We start from the raw sequence: 13,279 nt of genomic DNA, 5'->3' as shown, positions 1-13,279 counted from the left end.
GCAGCAGCTCTCTGAGCTCGTAATTAATCCCCTATCTGCACTAAAACAAATTTAGATTATGGAACCAAACACGTTTTCATGGAGAAACCGGCGAATTACAATCCGTCTGTCCGCTAAGAAATTAAATTAAACAGTAAAATAGAAATCCTCTTAGCGGAGCGCCGTCCTCGTCTGTTGGGATGATGCTCAGCAGGAAGATAAGGAGCTCGCCGCTTTGACAGCTGCCGCCTTCTTGCACATTCCTGGAGATAAAAAACTTCCGGGCACTTGTGGAAAGCGTGAAGAGGTCCAGTGTAGCCACGCTACCGGGATCACACACACACACACACACACACACACTAACCTCACCCCTCATCCTCTGCACCACTGTTTCCGTGATGAACCCAGAAATCAAGGCGCTTAAGTGCTTTGATCTTCCCTCACACTTTTAATATTGTGACTTATTTATACTGTTTCTGGTGTGTTTAAGTGTGGTGATACGTTAAAAATACTGTGTGACTATCAGCACAGCAGTTTTTCACTGGATTACATCAGAGTTTTTCCTGTCATGGTCTGATGAATAATTTAATTACACATGTTTACAAAGGGATGTTGACTTTATGTTGTTCCGTGTCTCTTGAACCTTATATTCTCTTCAAACTTTGACTGGCAACATCACATATACGGTCTGTTCTGCATGTAAAACTTAATTTTATCTAGTTTATGACTTCACTGAATGAAATATTCATGCCTGAGGCATTTTGTTTTTACATCAGATGGAAAAATTCTTGATGTGTGGTGCATGAATTTTTACATATTTCCCCTCAAATTGAATCTGGCGTATGTGAAATATTTATAAAGTTTGGCCTCCTAAGTGGAATTTAGAAGTTGTCTCAAGTTTTCACATTTTTCCTCCATCCAGCTTGAGTTTGTTAAGACTGACTTAAGTACAGTTGTGCAACACACACACACACTGTAGTTTATTAAATCAGTCGAACACACACCGTCCTGCTGCCGCCAATCCAAATATGGATTCATCCACCGCTGAAAATAGTCCCCAACAAAAGCACTATTTCCTCCTGTTTGAGTAACTTTTGCTAAAAAGAACATCGCTCAGCTGTTTTAGGGAATTAGTTGAGAGTTTTTAAATAAAGATTTTGATGTCAGGTTTCTTTTCTAGATACTGTTTACATTATATTGTTTGTTCTGATGTACCAACACTGATGGCATTGTTTACTTTGTTTGTGTCCGCCTGCCAGCGTTTGAACGTTTGCCGAGGGATGTTTGTCTGATATATTTTCTAAAGTACAAAAAGCACAAGAAAAACATCGATTCATTCGAAGGACAAACAAATCCAGCTGGACCATCCAGTGTGCCTGTTGTGATGGCGGCGTGGCTTTCAGCCGATGCTCGCTGTGTGATTAAAGGTTACCAGGCAGTTCGCGGTGACCCAGCTCTCTAATAGGAAGCTGCGTGTGGGCGTTAATTGGGCGTCTGTCTGCTCTGGCAGCTGACGTGAACATGACTAAGTCCTGGATGGTTGCTGCTGCTGCTGCTGGTAGTGAACGGGTCAAGGCTCGACGGCTCGACGGCTCGACATAGGAGGCTAAAATCTGTCAGCATAACATCACTGTGTGTGTGTGTGTGTGTGTGTGTGTGTGTGTGTGTGTGTGTGTGTGTGGATGTGTACGATGTTTCGAGGATGTAGCCCGCAGATGATGGGATGTATGGTGTCTGACTCAATCATAGCTTGTCTGCTGCTTCTAACACTGTGTATGTCAAACTGTGTGTGTGTGTGTGTATTCGTGTGTGTGTGTGCTGCACATGTTTTTGCTAATGTGCGTAATTGCGTTGTGTCGATCGCCTGCATCATCTGCTGTGTTTCCAGAGGAGGGAGATTCGCTGTCGAGCTGACATAAGGCTGAAAAGTGTGTGAATGTGTGTGTGAAAGTGTGTGTGTGTGTGTGTGTGTGTGTGTGTTTGACGGAGAAAGTGAGAAGTGTGTAGGAGGCGGGAAACCAGGGATACGCTTACACATTAATCTGTTAGCAGGGAGGTAGGGGGCTGATAGTGCTCATTTATCTCATATAGGACAGCGGTGAAGGGTGTGTGTGTCTGTTTTTGTGTGTGTGAGTGTGTGTGTGTGTGTGTGTGTGTGTGTGTGGACGAGGGGGGTTTGCTGTTATGTGATTATCTGTTAACTCAGTTACCGTATAGCTGTAGATCTCAGGGGCGCTTGGCAGGGAAAATGATTGCACCCCATACTCTGTTAGGATGGGAAAAAAACTGCAGTGAAATCCTCGAGGTTTTGTATTCTAAGAAACACCTCCTCTTCCACTGCGAGACTCCCCGAGGTGCTTCCCACACTTGGGCTCCGTTCCCAAAGGGGGGCAATCGGTGGATGTTCAAGGTGGTGTGACAGTAATTTGTAGAAAGAGCACAACAAGTGAGGGAAAGCAACCGTCAAAGAGCTGGATGGAAGAGATTATACACGACGGATGGAAATGAAGCAGTTGGAAATTGTACTGTGGTGTTTTGGCATTTACCATCACCTTTGATGACTGCAGTTAGATTTCCAGCCAGCGCCAGAGTTTTGATACAGATATCAAAGCAATACTTTTTATTTTTCAATTCGTCACATACTGGAGTACAAACATGTAGCAGTCAAAATACTAACAATCTACCAAAGTCATGATTTAAATGAGAAAATATCTGATTAAAAAAATAAACTATACAAGAAAAAGTACTGACCACAAGTTTCAATACCTGGTGCTATGACCACATGAAACCCTACATACGGCTCATGGATCGTAATTGTAAGTGCATCTTCCGAAATATTGCAGCAGCATTTAGACAAAACCTGAGGTGAACTTTGAGCTGCAGCTGTTTTTCAGACCATAGTTGGGTAAGTGACAGTGAGGAGGCTTCCCACTGTCATCTTTGTTTCATTTCTCCACTTTGTTTCATTTTGGTTCATGTCTTTGCCTCATTTTGTGCCACTCAATGCAGATTTGTTTTTTTTTTTATTCCCAGAGCCTGTAAATATCACTTCACACTTCAGTAGTGCACTTGAATGACCAAATTCACCACATTACACCCCTGAAATGACAAAACAGTTATTACCACTGTGATGCTATCCACCGGTGCTATCAGGGTGATTTGGAGAATGTTTGTCTCTCCAAGTTAAAGGAGTTGCTCTTCATGTAAATCGGGACATTATCATGTTATTACTCTGTAATTCTACTGTCTAGCTTTATGTAGATTAGGATCTTTAAAGCAAACAAACACATGACAAAACACTTAGTTTGCATTAGCAGCGACGGTGCTCATATTTCCCGAAGAGTCTGGTTGATGGACAGGTGATCTCTGGGTAATGTAGTGCAGACACACCTCAGGAAATTAGGCTTAAAAGCGACCATAATGACACGAAAACAAGAGAACCTGGTAGATTACCACTCTGAAGGGGAGCTCCAGTGGAGAAAGCTCAGCAGGCTTAGAGGAGAGGTGCCAGGTCGGTTATTTTCCCAGTGGGGCATCGATAACCTAAAGATTAGAGGAGGAAGCGTTTGACCTGAAGACACACGGCTGGTGTCCCTGTAGCCTGGTCGGTTTCCACAGATGAATCTAATACCTTACTTTCTATTTTCTTTGTGATTGTGAGCACTGTTTTACGTGTTATAAATCCTTAGAGGCTGGAGGAGTGTGTATTAATAAAATATAATTATCTGGACAGAATATCACAAGTATAACTTTTAATTTTTGCTTATTACAAGTTGATTTGTCTTCCTCCCATATTTGGGTCAAGCGATTTTTCCCCCTGCAAGAGTTTTTCCTCTGCAGCTCGAGCACATGAAGCTGGTTGTTGGGTTTTGTTCCTGGGCCACAGTCCCAACTAGATCTGAAATGACAAGTTGATTAATTGATTGACAGAAAATGAATCAGCACCTGTTTAGAAAGTGGAATAATCATTTGATTTAGTTGATCTAGCTCCTTTCTCTGTTCTATGTCATTGTGAATTTAATATATTTTGTTTTTGGACTGTTGATCGAACAAAACAAGATTGTTTTACAGACCAAATGATAAATCTATGAATCGAAAAAAGAGTTGCCAGATTGATCGATATTGAAAATATTTGTTAGTTGCACAACTAATTCGAACTAACGAGGATGAAACGTAATTATATTTGTTTTAAACAGAAAAAGAAGAAGTAAAGAGAGCGATCGACAGGTTAACATAACTTTTCCCATGTGCAGGCTGCCTCTCCAACTGGTATCTTATTCAAACTAAGCTGCCACTTTTAACTCTGTTAGCCTACTTTGCCTAATATTAGCTTTTCTTGAGATGCAGTGGCAACTCAAACATGAATTCTGTGAACTTTTAAAGCATGCAGATCCTACTGCCACGTAGTCCCTGGGGTGATTGTGCCAAAGTGGCCCACAGACACATGAATAACGAAGCCAAAGCCACTTGTTGGTGGCTGCACGTTTTAAAAACTCAGTTCTTTGGTCATGGCAGTAAACGGGGCCCACCAGACTTCTCTATCAGAATTCAAACAGGTAATGAGTTTACATTTCTTTTAGCCACATTTACATTTTCTTTTTGTGTTATTGTGAAATTATTCTAGCTTCTTTGTTAATTTTTGAGGTAGATATAAAGATTTTTGTCAGACAAACTGAGAATATGTGGCTCCAGTCTCCAGTCGAAGTCAAAAGCAAGCAGTAAACACAGAGTGTCCCCTCAGAAAGCTATGGTTGACATGTTTTTGTACGGTACAGTCTGATTTTGACATTTATCTTCAAAGTGTCTGTTCACCCAGGCGATGAGTTGTATGTGTGTGTTGCAGAGTCACTGCATTAAAAAAACATTGGTGTTTTTAGGTGGGGAAAGGGGGACCGGCGAGGTGTAGAGGGCTTTTTTTTTTCTTTTAGAGCAGCGTTTCATGTTTTTGGGAGGCAGACTGTTCAGGTCCTTATTGTGTATGGGAGGAGTGCTCTGTCACTATCTCAGGTTTGAAGGAGGAGGAGCAGCGCGGAGGCGACGAAGGAGATGAGAGGAGAGCTATAGACGGCTTAGGGAAAGATGGGGGAGATATACGAGAGAGAGAGAGAGAGGGTGCTTGTAGGAGGAAGAGAGGGGGAAGACGAGGTGGAAGAAAATTCAAGAGGAGATTAGGGAGAGGTGGAGGAGAAGAAGAGGAAGAGGGGAGATGGGGGAGATGCCACAAACTGCTGAGAGGAGAGATAATTGCCACATGCAGAGCTAGAGAGGCTGCATGTGTGACCATGTGTATGTGTGTGAATGTGTGTGAGTGTATAAACCACTCCACTCCAGTGCTCTGCTATTATCTTGGTGAGCAGGGGAACCTCCCTCCGTCTGCTCTCCGACAGGCGCACAGTCTATAAGCCCAACAGCCGCTTCCACCGCAGGGATTAGATCTAAGCATGAAGACAATGGGCTGATACAGTACAGAGGGGAAACGTCTCCCATAGTCCTACACAACGGGAGGATATGGCAACGAGAAAACTGTTCTAAAAAGACAAAGGAAACGGAGAGGAAATGTGTAGTACAATATAAGACAAATGGTATAAATGGTAACAATACTGTTCTGTACAATAGAGAATAAGAACTTTGCGAAGGTGCTTTGATAAAAACACCTTGATTTATTCTTTCACTATCTTTGAATTCAGAAACATGAGTCCTGGGTGTGTTTTAAAGTTTGAGGATTGCAGCTTGTCAGGTTTGTTGTTGCAGTAGATGCCAGCAGTGATTCAGCTTCACTGTGTGAAAAACGGCTTATAGTGTTCAGAGTCGTCTCCGTGTGAAGGTGTGTTCACACTACAGCGGAACAACAAGGGTGTTTCCACTTGGTCGGATCAGTGTTTGCCAGAGGTGTGAACCGCACGTTTCAGCACGATGTGATATTATATCAAGTCTCTGGCCAACAGTTTGCTGATATCACAAATACAATTATAATTTGATTCAGTTTAGCCTCCAGTGATGGACGTGAGACTATATTTAACACAATCAGTTACATTTATATCAACTATTATATTTTACTTCACCATTTCATTACAGAACTCATCCAGACATTTAAATGAAATCCACTACCTACCACTGTAATGAATGTTGAATTTTGTACCGTAATCACAGAATACAAGTAAGTTGATCTCTATTGAACTACAGTCATTGAACACGGCTTATAAAAACAGCAGGAGAGAAACGCCATGGACGCCAGGACGGCGAAACGCTCTCACAAAGCTGTGAAATCCACTCCACAGCACTGGAACACGGCACGCTATCACCCTCTGACTGGAGGCACTGCAGTTCATCTGTCAGAGCCCACAGACCAAACATGGCGAACCACACGCCAGCAGCTTCAGTTAAAACCATCCTGATGGTCTAATGAACCTCGCTGCTCTTAAATACACACGACAAACAGTTACAGAACCATACTCAGCTTGCCTGGCTTTGTCTTTCAGTCAGGCAGCAGCAGCCAGCAGTGTTTGGCCGTTCACCACAAAGCTCACAGCACATCGCCAGGAGTTATTCTTTGTTTCTATAGCGTCTGTTGACCCATTTAGAAATCAAGTTGTGTCACACACATAAGGAGGATCCTCTCACGTGTTCTTCTCTCTACTCTCTGACATGAACGTCACTGCAAGACCTGTAAATAACGGCACATCACACACACCACACCTCGCCTCGTGTGATCTCATAGGGAAGCAGATGTAAGCACACGTTAACACAGGCTGTCTGTTCTTCAGTGAGAACTAGAAGTGAGAGTTTTCAGTTTTGCTAGCTAACGTTAGCCTCGAGGACTTGGACGTTACCCTTTGCGGTGCTTCTGTCTCATTGTGGACTTTCCTCTCTCATTGGCTGGTGTGGTCGGGCTCGGGTCGCAGCGACGTTGTTATCCAGATTTTGATGAGTCTGTGAGCAGATCTGGAGGTTTACGACTGGATCTGAACAAGTTAGCTGGACAGATTTCTCCTCTGATTGTTGGAATCGGCCTAAATCTTCTGTAGTGTGAACCTGGCTTCAGTTCAGACATCTCAAAGTCTCTCTGCACATGCTCCACCACAGCCAGATACCACCAGGAGCACGCGTGTTGTTGTTAGCTGGTATAAACTGACCACTTAAATAACTCAAATACAAGGTTATAAAGGTTGTTGCTGATCGTTGAATAGAAGAAGTTCTTCCCGCTAAGAGATTTCCACTGTCAGGAGAGAAATGTCACCACGTTGAAGCAGTGACATTAAAAGGGTGTAAAATTACAAACTCTCTCTCCGCTGAAGCACACGGCTGAACAACACGCAGCCCTGAGCACATTTGTCATTTTCTTTTGTTTTGCCAGGATGGGAGATGTGATAACGCTCCAGTGTTTTGTTGTCAACGCTCCAAAATGGAGACATCCTCCTTGTAACCATTGGCAACCAGAGACGGGCCTGAGCTGTAGGGGGAAAAATAAAAAAATAAATCCAAGGTCCACTGATTTAGTTACTAATTATTTCATTGCATTGTGACCCAGTGATCCTTGAACACTTATCAGTAACTAGATCATGCAGTCATTCAGTAACACCATCCATGTCTGTGTGTGTGTGTGTGTGTGTGTGTGTGCACTCTGGCGTCAGCGTCTTTCACACTCAGTCAACCTCTTAGTCATGTTTCCATGAATCACAACATGCAGCTAAACATTAATCACTGTATTAGCTTTCGGTGCCTTCTACACTGGCGCTTCTCATCCTTCTCAGATCACAACCCCACCCCCACCCCCCTCTGAAAACACACAAAGAAAAGAACCCCCTGAACTCTTGACAGTGAATGATTTTTATTTTCCCTCGTCAAGCTCGTTTATTTGATTACCTGCTCCAGTGATGAATGATCACAGTCTGGTATCAAAAGCAGATGGAAGAAGCATAAAAGACCCTGGAGGCTCTGATTCGCTGTGAGCCGATGTTTTGCAGAAGGGCTTGGATTTTAAAAGAGGAATTTGACCTCCAAACACATCACTTTATGCATTACTTTACACACTTGCTCCAAATAACCCCAGATTTGGTGATTTGCAAGCCAATATGTGTCTAGACATTTAGATTAAAGACGGCCTAAATGAGCTTTTTTCAGATTCACATAAGTGCTGTTTGGCTGTAGGCCTCGTAATAACGCCCATATTTCAGATTTATTTCCATCGATTTAAACTAGAGCTGATGTTACTGTGCTACTGTTTCCCTGTTTGGAAAAGCAACTAAGACAACAGCTTTGTTTGTAGGATTAGGCATAGGAACATCGTCTTCCTGTTCCACAGCCAGAAAACTAGTTGTCCGGAAAAACTGCAGTGTGAATGAAGCTGACGCAGCTTTACTGGCTGTTACACGCTGACTTACAGAGATAGCGACTCCTATATCGACGTATTTCTTCAATCAACGTGACAAAGATTCAGTGAACTGCTCTCAGCAAACTGAAGATGACACAGACATATCAGCCTCCTGAGAGTGGAAGCTTTAAGATGGCCACCGCTCTCACACATAAGAAGCCTTGATCGTATTCTGAATCTATGGTGAAATGTAGTAATGTAAATGCTGTGAAAACAAGTGTAACATGTAACTGTTGCTTCTGCTTTAACCAAGAGAGATGCAGATGTGCAGTTATAGCCACGATATCTAGATCTGTTTCAACCTGAAATCACCAAAGAAATGTTTCCTGGTGTGCATCAGTAGTTCTTAATCTTTGCAGCTCAAACTTACCTGATAGTGAGACTGTTGTTATGAAACTGAATTGTTAGTTAATCTTCTTCTTGATTCAGTCTGAGCTGCGTTCTGTAGGGAAGCTGCAGTCACAACAGTATCTACACCTGTTTCGACCTGTCGTCATTTTTGTGGCAGCTTTTCTGGAACGGGAAGGTGATGTTTCTGTTTGTAATCCCACCTACTGAACTCTTTATCATGTCACCCACAGCTATCTGTGCTAAAACCATGCGTCTGCATACATGTGGAGCCGAGCTAAGCTAACTCAAGAACTTTGTCACTCAGTAATGACTTTGCAGATTCCTCTTTGTGGCTATTTTCCTCCATTATTTTTAAGATGTGATGAGCTTGTCGCAAAACTAAACTATTTCTTGAGAGAAACCTCTCTGTGACATTAATTATTGATATGAAATATATTCGCTGACTTCTTTTTCCCCTCTGGTTTTATAGATTGGGTTTCAAGTGGAAACACTGAAGGTTGAATGCACACCTGATGGGTTTACTGTGAAAAAACATGGTGTAGTAGCGAGTGAACTAAATCCAGTCATGATGCTTCCATTTAAATCGGTCTGAAACTTTGAGCGAGGTAAGAACGCATGAATATTCAGAAACCTTCAGTCGAACAGATTTAATAACATTTGAACATCTTTGATCATACGCGACTCTACTCAGGCTTCTAATGTCCTCAGCTTGAGCCCGGTCCGTCTGTCCGAGGAGTTTCTTCGTCAGAAAACACACGATGCCTCGTGTCACGCTTGCCACTGTTTACACTGAGTTTAACAAACAGCTCAAACCACAGCAGAAAGCTCTCTGTGAGGCGAGGAAATCCCCTTGGTGTATTGTGGGTAATCTGCTGATGTGGAACCTGAGCTCTGAAGCACCCCGGTGCTCTACAACAGCACAGAATGACAGTGACGCTAAGCGGCTTTACCGTAGCTAGCGCCTCAGCTAACCATCCTGCTCTGCCTCTGAGACGACTGCATGTCGAAACAATCACCGAGCAGGCGGCGTTACAACTGTATCTGCTCTGATACCTGATTAGATTTGTTTGGCTCTCATTTCTGTCTCCTACTTTTTTTCCAACCATCTTTTCTGGAGTCGTTTTCTCCAAATTCTTACTTGTATTTTGTGTTATGTGCTTTGTTGATGTGTGCAGAGAATTACAGGGAATTACGCTGAGAGAGAGCGCACAGTGTTTGAAACGTGAGGCAGAGCTGCTCCTTGAGACGGTGGATCCGAGTGAAGCTCTGATGTCTCATTGATTTCACCTCTTAAATCCACTTCAGTCGTGCAGGCGAGATGGAGAGGAAGGGGCGGAGGCAGATTAAAGAGAGTTTTTAAGCCCTCGTATATTTCAGGCATGGATAGTGAAACTTAAAGAAACAGTCGAGCCTGAAACACGTTATCACACAGCAATTTGTGTGGTGTTTTGCACTGCTGGTCCCATTGTGTTGCTTGGTGTTTTATTCCTCTCAGAACACAAAGTGCTCAAAAGTAAAAACAGCCTTTCTGAGTAAACCAGAGCTTGTAACTTGAAATTGTAACACAGAAATCTTGAATCTTTCATTCCCGATATATAAAGATCTGAGCAAGTCTAGTTCAGTTACTGTGACGACGTCATCTGAAAGTCACCTGAAAAACGTGACCACACCTGCAGTATTTAAGTAGCGAGGTGGCAAAAACATTCAATCTTCACAGTGTCCTGCCTGTTTGAGCAGCAGTCACAACAGACAGTTCACTGCACTCTGTCATCTGGGAACCTGAAACTACAACCTGAGAGCCACTGCACCACAGATGAGCTGTATGCATGCAGTAGCTGTGCAGAAAACACTGACTGCACTGCTGATTAATACCTTTGTCACCATTCAAATCATCAGTGAGAAGAAAGAAAGAAGCTGTTCATCACACAGCTGTGAGGTTCAATGTGCCTCCTTTATGCAGTGATTGTTTAACTGTATGTATTTTGACGGAGCGCTGCTTACATGTGACTGAATAGAAGATGTTACTGGTGTGTGTGTGAGGCATTTGGATCGAGGAACCAAATTCAGACATTGAGGCAGAACAGGTCAAAGAAAAAGGACGCTAATGAACCGGTGCTCAACTTAACAGCAGCCTAAACAAATCCAGAGGTGCAATAAGGGTTGACAGCTCCAAACACAGGTGGCAGATAACAGACTAATTCACCCTCCAAACAACATTTGGACACTTTTGTCCAAAGCTGCAGTTAAAACTCCATCAGAACAGAGCTGCATGTCCTCAAAACAAACAACTAACAGCTTGTTTAACTGCTGTTCTGTTGTTTGAATAAGTTTTTATCAAGGGGGAAACATGCATTTTATGCGTTACAAGCTTTCAATCTGTAATCAACCTCAAATTTCAAAGTTTAGCATAATGCACCAAAAAATGTATGGTTGTTTGGTGATAATTAGAAAATCAGGGAAAGAACTGGTGAGGTGGTTATATACCTGTGGACAGGTGGAGAGTCACACATCTGGAAAGTTCCTCAGAAATGTAGTGCATTAATGTGACTTACACTAAATCAGTGGGATATGATTATGTTACATACAAAGTTATACATAATAATAACCACAGTAACTATATAAGTAAAACATTCACAAGTCCAAACTGTAGGTTGTTACATTCCTAAAAAATAAAAGTGGTTATCCAACATGGCCTCCTTGTGGCAGGTGTAAAATATCAACATTAAAAATAAATGAATTCAATTACATGCTGTGAAATTTGATCATTATTGTCACACTGCACCTATTTCACACCTTAATGTGAAAGTTATGTACCATCTACCTTGGCATGGCTTCAAAGGGGGCTGTGTGGTGGCACTACAGATAAGTGTGTGTGTGTGTGTGTGTGTGTGTGTGTCACAGAGGTTGTGGCAGCTATCGATTGGCCCAGTCATGTATTGATCTGTCTTCATAGATTGGCTGCTCTAAGTGCCTGTCAACCATCCTGTCACCGCCACTCCTCACAAGGAAGATTGTTGTTACGTCCACTTCTTTTTGTCTCCCTCTGCTCTTTGTGTGTGTGTGTGTGTGTGTGTGTGTGTGTGTGTGTGTGTGTTACCCTTGTATTGAGCAGCACTGACCACCCTCAGTCTTCCATTCTTCCTCTCCCCCCTCACTCTTCCTCCATCCTCTTTCTCTTTCCAGGGCGTTTTTCCTCTTCGCTCTCGTCCCACCTTCAGCTCTTCTCCCTCCTCCGTCTCCTGTGCTTCTTCTCCTTTATCCTCCATCTTCTCTCGGCTTTGCCTCAGGCCATATTTAAATTGAGTTTGAGCCGGGGTTCGGTCAATACTTCCTGATCCCTGCAGGTGTGTGTGTGTGAGTGTGTGTGTTAGGATGGAGAAGACGTGGATGGAAAAAGACAGATGGAGTTATTGACAGTCAGTACGATTCCAATTTGGACAGTATTGCAAATCCAGTTTTGCTTTTGCCGTGAATGTGTTTGTTTCCAAGTGTATGAAGTAATCTATGGCTTCTGTACACCAGAAGCAGGAAAGTAAACCTCAGGTGTGAAAATGTGGCTGCGAGTCTGTAAACAACATTATTTCTTTTTATCGAATTTGCGAGTTCAACATTTTCTTTTATCGAATTCATGTTAGATTGCATTCACTTTAGAGAGACTTTATCACTTCTCCGATTCTGCTGATACTGATTCTCACCATCTGATATCACCGCTGTCTTTGTCCCACCCTGGATTAAACTCACTGGGATCATTTTTATCACTAACGCTGAATTTTTATGACGACGTTGAGAGTAAAATTGTATCAAACATGGAGCCGCTCGATGTGGATAAGTGCGTCTCTTTATTCGTTCAACAAACAAAATTTGGTTTTTGTCCAAAGCAGCGATTTCATACGTGCATTCATACTCAATTGGAACAAGAACTAGATGTCCTCAAGCTTTTTAAGTGCATCCATTCTGGAAAAACTTCAAGTAGAAGACAGTGAGAGGTTAAGGTAAGTGCTATCATGGGATGTCTTCATGTAGTCTGGTTCAAATGGCAAAATTACTTTATCTGGAAGAAGCTCATGTTTCTGAATAATTTAATGTTGTAATCAAGGGGGGCACCTTTTTGTATCTTACAAGCTTTTAATGAATAATCAACCACAAGTGTAACGCCCCCAAAGGTGATGGTTATCATACAAACCAAGTCTGTTGCCAAGACTGACTGCGGTGCCTCAAAATCTGTTATTTCTTATTTTAAAATGTGTCCCAGCAGCCCTGAATGTATCATCAGGTACCGGTTTTACTGCTTAGAATGATCAGAGATGAAGGGCTGCAGATTGAGGGACTCAGGAGCGTTTATGTCAATTACATTGATGACGTTGGAGTTTATTCATAGTTTGTTGCTGGATATAATTCAGGATAAAAACCATATTATTTTGAATAGGAAATGACATTTATTATTATATTACTATTGTTATTTTAATTACTGCACATCTCATTATGTTATTTCTTCAGTTCTGCTCATCTGGACATATTCAGTGCAAGGTTACTGTTGATGATCCAGCAAACAGCTGGAAGAAACTTCATGCTGAAGCC

The 13,279-nt window shown here is 42.4% G+C and overlaps 1 protein-coding gene across 1 annotated transcript in view; it reads left to right on the top strand.

Annotated features, from left to right (window-relative positions):
- Positions 1 to 13,279, top strand: part of galnt14 (UDP-N-acetyl-alpha-D-galactosamine:polypeptide N-acetylgalactosaminyltransferase 14 (GalNAc-T14)) — a 141,626-nt gene that overhangs the window by 26,440 nt on the left and 101,907 nt on the right. The window lies entirely within an intron of this gene.

Source organism: Pempheris klunzingeri, chromosome 18 (genome assembly GCF_042242105.1).
Source record: "Pempheris klunzingeri isolate RE-2024b chromosome 18, fPemKlu1.hap1, whole genome shotgun sequence".
NCBI classification, from domain to species: Eukaryota; Metazoa; Chordata; class Actinopteri; order Acropomatiformes; family Pempheridae; genus Pempheris; species Pempheris klunzingeri.
Note: the sequence above shows the minus strand (reverse complement) of the source record. Positions and strands in the feature narration are given on the sequence as shown.